The sequence below is a fragment of the Copidosoma floridanum genome, unplaced genomic scaffold (genome assembly GCF_036245765.1).
Source record: "Copidosoma floridanum isolate Cflo_tuat_1 unplaced genomic scaffold, Cflo_Japanese_pri ptg000031l, whole genome shotgun sequence".
In the NCBI taxonomy this organism is placed as follows: Eukaryota; Metazoa; Arthropoda; class Insecta; order Hymenoptera; family Encyrtidae; genus Copidosoma; species Copidosoma floridanum.
The window spans coordinates 3,842,860-3,849,265 of NW_028321908.1; positions in this window are offsets into that span (position 1 = coordinate 3,842,860).

The window sequence follows — 6,406 nt, forward strand, 5'->3', positions numbered from 1 at the left end:
TAGATCATAAGGTGATAGGTGCTAGTGTTATTAAATATTATTTACAGAACAGAGTGGCCAGTAAGCGCCCTTGGTCATTGGGTGATAGGCACTTGTGTTATAAAAAATTATTCATTAAACAGAGTGGCCAGTCAGCGCTCCAGGTCAACAGCTAGTAGGCACTTAAGTTATTTTTATAATTATTCATTTAACGAAATTTTTAGTAAGCGCCCTGGGCCATTGGGTAATATTCACTTGTGTATCAAAAATTATATATTGATCAGCTAGGCCAGTAAGCGCCCTGGCTCATTAGGTGATAGGCACTTTCGCTATCAAACATCATAGTAAAAACAGATTGGCAAGTAAGTACCTTGGGTCTTTAGGTGATAGGCGCTTGTGTTAATTTAATAATTATTAATATAATAAAGTGGCCAGGGAGCGCCCTGGGTCATTAGGTGATAGGCGCTAGTGTTTTGAAAAATTATTTACAGAACAGAGTGGCCAGTAAGCGCCCTGCGTCATTGGGTGATAGACACTTGTGTTATCAAAAATTATTATTAAACAGAAAAGCTAGTAAGCGCCCTAGATCATTAGGTGATAGGCGCTTGTGTTATATTAATAATTATTTATTTACCAGAGTGGCCAGTTAGTGCTCCGGGTTATTAGGTGATAGGTGCTAGTCTTATTTAAAATTATTTATAGAACAGAGTGGCCAGTAGGCGCCCCGGATCATTAGGTGATAGGCGCTAGTGTTATTCAAAATTATTTACAGAACAGAGTGGCCAGTAAGCGCCCTTGGTCATTGGGTGATAGGCACTTGTGTTATAAAAAATTATTCATTAAACAGAGTGGCCAGTCAGCGCTCCAGGTCAACAGCTAGTAGGCACTTACGTTATTTTTATAATTATTTATTTAACAAAATTTTTAGTAAGCGCCTGGGCCATTGGGTAATAGTCACTTGTGTATCAAAAATTATATATTGATCAGCTAGGCCAGTAAGCGCCCTGGGTCATTAGATGATAGGGGCTTGTGACATTTTAATAATTATTTATATAACAAAGTGGCCAGTAAGCGCCCCGGGTCATCAGGTAATAGGCGCTTGAGTTATTTTAACAATTATTTATATAACAAAGTGGCCAGTGAGCGCCCTGGTTCTTAAGGTGATAGGCGCTTGTGTTATTTTAAAAATTATTTATATAACAAAGTGGCCAGTGAGTGCCCTGGGTCATTAGGTGATAGTCGCTAGTGTTATTAAAATTTATTTACAGAACAGAGTGGCTAGTAAGCGCCCTGGGTCATAAGGTATTAGGCGCTAGTGTTATTTTAATAATTATCATTTAACAAAATGGCCAGTAAGTGCTCTGGGTCGTTAGGTGATAGGTGCTAGTGTTATTAAAAATTATTTATTAAACAGAGTGGCCAGTAAGCGCCCTGGATCATCAGGTGATAGGTGCTAGTGTTATTAAAAATTATTTACAGAACAGAGTGGCCAGTAAGCGCCCTTGGTCATTGGGTAATAGGCACTTGTGTTATAAAAAATTATTCATTAAACAGAGTGGCCAGTCAGCGCCCCAGGTCAACAGCTAGTAGGCACTTAAGTTATTTTTATAATTATTTATTTAACGAAATTTTGAGTAAGCTCCCTGGGCTATAGGGTAATAGTCACTTGTGTATCAAAAATTATATATCGATCAGCTGGGCCAGTAATCGCCCTAGCTCATTAGGTGATAGGCACTTTCGCTATCAAAAATCATAGTATAAATAGATTGGCAAGTAAGTACCTTGGGTCTTTAGGTGATAGGCGCTTGTGTTAATTTGATAATTATTAATATAATAAAGTGGCCAGGGAGCGCCCTGGGTCATTAGGTGATAGGCGCTAGTGTTTTGAAAAATTATTTACAGAACAGAGTGGCCAGTAAGCGCCCTGGGTCATTGGGTAATAGGCACTTGTGTTATCAATAATTATTTATTAAACAGAAAGGCTAGTAAGCGCCTTTGATCATTAGGTGATAGGCGCTTGTGTTATTTCAATAATTATTTATATAAAAAAGTGGCCAGTGAGTACCCTTGGTCATTAGGTGATAGTCACTAGTGTTATTAAAATTTATTTACAGAACAGAGTGGCTAGTAAGCGCCCTGGGTCATAAGGTATAAGGCGCTTGTGTTATTTTAATAATTATCATACAACAAAATGGCCAGTAAGTGCTTTGGGTCTTTAGGTAATAGGTGCTAGTGTTATTAAAAATTATTTATAGAACAGAGTGGCCAGTAAGCGCCCTAGATCATTAGGTGATAGGTGCAAGTGTTATTGAAAATTATTTACAGAACAGAGTGGCCAGTAAGCGCCCTTGGTCATTGGGTAATAGGCACTTGTGTTATAAAAAATTATTCATTAAACAGAGTGGCCAGTCAGCGCCCCAGGTCAACAGCTAGTAGGCACTTAAGTTATTTTTATAATTATTTATTTAACGAAATTTTGAGTAAGCGCCCTGGGCCATTGGGTAATATTCACTTGTGTATCAAAAATTATATATCGTTCAGCTAGGCCAGTAAGCGCCCTGGCTCATTAGGTGATAGGCACTTTCGCTATCAAAAATCATAGTAAAAACAGATTGGCAAGTAAGTGCCTTGGGTCTTTAGGTGATAGGAGCTTGTGTTAATTTGAGAATTATTAATATAATAAAATGGCCAGGGAGCGCCCTGGGTCATTAGGTGATAGGGACTAGTGTTTTGAAAAATTATTTACAGAACAGAGTGGCCAGTAAGCGCCCTTGGTCATTGGGTGATAGGCACTTGTGTTATAAAAAATTATTCATTAAACAGAGTGGCCAGTCAGCGCCCCAGGTCAACAGCTAGTAGGCACTTAAGTTATTTTTATAATTATTTATTTACTAGAATGGCCAGTTAGTGCTCCGGGTCATTAGGTGAAAGGTGCTAGTGTTATTAAAAATTATTTATAGAACAGAGTGGCCAGTAAGCGCCCTGGATCATTAGGTGAGAGGCGCTAGTGTTATTCAAAATTATTTACAGAACAAAGTGGCCAGCAAGCGCCCCGGGTCATCAGGTAATAGGCGCTTGAGTTATTTTAATAATTATTTATATAACAAAGTGGCCAGTGAGTGCCCTTGGTCATTAGGTGATAGTCGCTAGTGTTATTAAAATTTATTTACAGAACAGAGTGGCTAGTAAGCGCCCTGGGTCATAAGGTATAAGGCGATTGTGTTCTTTTAATAATTATCATATAACAAAATGGCCAGTAAGTGCTTTGGGTCTTTAGGTGATAGGTGCTAGTGTTATTAAAAATTATTTATTGAACAGAGTGGCCAGTAAGCGCCCTAGATTATTAGGTGATAGGTGCAAGTGTTATTAAAAATTATTTACAGAACAGAGTGGCCAGTAAGCGCCCTGGGCCATTGGGTAATATTCACTTGTGTATCAAAAATTATATATCGATCAGCTAGGCCAGTAAGCGCCCTGGCTCATTAGGTGATAGGCACTTTCGCTATCAAAAATCATAGTAAAAAGAGATTGGCAAGTAAGTGCCTTGGGTCTTTAGGTGATAGGCGCTTGTGTTAATTTGATAATTATTAATATAATAAAGTGGCCAGGGAGCGCCCTGGGTCATTAGGTGATAGGCACTAGTGTTTTGAAAAATTATTTACAGAACAGAGTGACCAGTAAGCGCCCTGGGTCATTGGGTGATAGGCACTTGTGTTATCAAAAATTATTTATTAAACAGAAAGGCTTGTAAGCGCGCTCGATTATTAGGTGATAGGCGCTTGTGTTATATTAATAATTATTTATTAACCAGAGTGGCCAGTTAGTGCCCCGGGTTATTAGGTGATAGGTGCTAGTGTTATTAAACATTATTCATAGAACAGAGTGGCCAGTAAGCGCCCTGGATCATTAGGTGATAGGCGCTAGTGTTATTCAAAATTATTTACAGAACAGAGTGGCCAGTAAGCGTCCTTGGTCATTGGGTGATAGGCACTTGTGTTATAAAAATTTATTCATTAAACAGAGTGGCCAGTCAGCGCTCCAGGTCAACAGCTAGTAGGCATGTAAGTTATTTTTATGATTATTTATTTAACGAAATTCTTAGTAAGCGCCCTGGGCCATTGGGTAATAGTCACTTGTGTATCACAAATTATTTATTGAACAGAAAGGCCAGCAAGCGCCCTGGGTTATTGGGTGATAGGCACTTGTGTTATCAAAAATAATTTATTAAACAGAAAGGCTAGTAAGCGCCCTTGATTATTAGGTAATAGGCGCTTGTGTTATAATAATAATTATTTATTTACCAGAGAGGCCAGTTAGTGCCTTGGGTCATTAGGTGATAGGTGCTAGTGTTATTAAAAATTATTCATAGAACAGAGTGGCCAGTAAGCGCCCTGGATCATTAGGTGATAGGCGCTAGTGTTATTCGAAATTATTTACAGAACAGAGTGTTATTAAAAATCATTTATTAAACAGAGTGGCTTGTAAGCGCCCTGGGTCATCAGGTAATAGGTGCTTGGGTTATTTTAATAATTATTTATATAACAAAGTGGCCAGTAAGCGCCCTGGGTCATGAGGTGATAGGTGCTAGTGTCATTAAAAATTATTTATGGAACAGAGTGGCCAGTAAGCGCCCTGGATCATCAGGTGATAGGCGCTAGTGTTATTAAAAATTATTTACTGAACAAAGTGGCTAGTAAGCGCCCTGGGTCATCAGACACTAGGCACTTGTGATATTTTAGTAATTATTCATTGAACAGAGTGGCCAGAAAGTACCCCGGGTCATTTGGTGACATGCGCTTGTGTTATTAAAAATAATTTATTAAACAGAGTGGCTAGTTAATGCCTTTGATCATTAGGTGATAGGCGCTTGTGTTATTTTAATAATTATTTATTTACGAGAGTGATCAGTTAGCACCCTGGGTCATTAGGTGATAGGTGCTAGTGTTATTAAAACTTATTTATAGAACAAAGTGGCCAGTAAGTGCCCTGGATCATAAGGTGATAGGTGCTAGTGTTATTAAAAATTATTTACAGAACAGAGTGGCCAGTGAGCGCCCTGGGCCATTGAGTAATAGTCACTTGTGTATTAAAAATTATATATCGATCAGCCAGGCCAGTAAGCGCCCTGGCTCATTAGGTGATAGGCACTTTTGCTATCAAAAATCATAGTTTAAACAGATTGGCAAGTAAATGCCTTGGGTCTTCAGGTGATAGGCGCTTGTGTTAATTTGATAATAATTTATATAATAAAGTGGCCAGGAAGCGCCCTAGGTCATTAGGTGATAGGCGCTAGTGTTTTGAAAAATTATTTATAAAAAAAAGAGGCCAGTAAGTGCCCTGGGTTATTGGGTGATAGGCACTTGTGTTATCAAAAATTATTTATTAATCAAAGTGGCTAGAAAGCACCCTGGGTCATCAGATACTAGGCACTTGTAATATTTTAGTTATTATTTATTGAACAGAGTGGCCAGAAAAAACCCCGGGTCATTTAGTGACATGCGCTTGTGTTATTAAAAATTATTCATTAAACAGAGTGGCCAGTCAGCGCCCCAGGTCAACAGCTAGTAGGCACTTAAGTTATTTTTATAATTATTTATTTAACGAAATTTTGAGTAAGCGCCCTTGATCATTGGGTGATAGGCACTTGTGTTATCAAAAATTATTTATTAAACAAAGAGGCTAGTAAGCGCCCTAGGTCATCAGATACTAGGCACTTGTAATATTTTAGTTATTATTCATTGAACAAAGTGGCCAGAAAGTACCCCGGTTCATTTGGTGACATGCGCTTGTGTTATTAAAAATTATTTATTAAACAGAGTGGCTAGTAAATGCCTTTAATCATTAGGTTATAGGCGCTTCTGTTATTTTAATAATTATTCATTTACCAGAAAGACCAGTTAGCACTCCGGGTCATTAGGTGACAAGTGCTAGTGTTATTAAAAATTATTTATAGAACAGAGTGGCCAGTAAGTGCCCTAAATCATTAGGTAAGAGGCGCTAGTGTTATTAAAAATTATTTACTGAACAGAGTGGCTAGTAAGCGCCACAGGTCATTGGGTGATAGGCACTTGTGTTATTAAAAATTATACATTAAACAGAGTAGCCAGTCAGCGCCCCAGGTCAACACCTAGTAGGCACTTGTGTTATTTTTATAATTATTTATTTAACGAAATTTTTAGTAAGCGCCCTGGGCCATTGCGTAATAGGCACTTGTGTATCAAAAATTATATATTGATCAGCTAGGCCAGTAAGCGCCTTGCGTCATCAGGTGATAGGCGCTTTTGTTATTTTAATAATTATAAATTTAACGAGATTTCTAGTAAATGCCTCAGGCCATTGAGTGATAGGCGCTTGCGTCGTTAAAAATTATTAATTGAACAGAGGGGTTAGTTAGAGATTTGGGTCATTAGATGATAGGCGTTTGTGT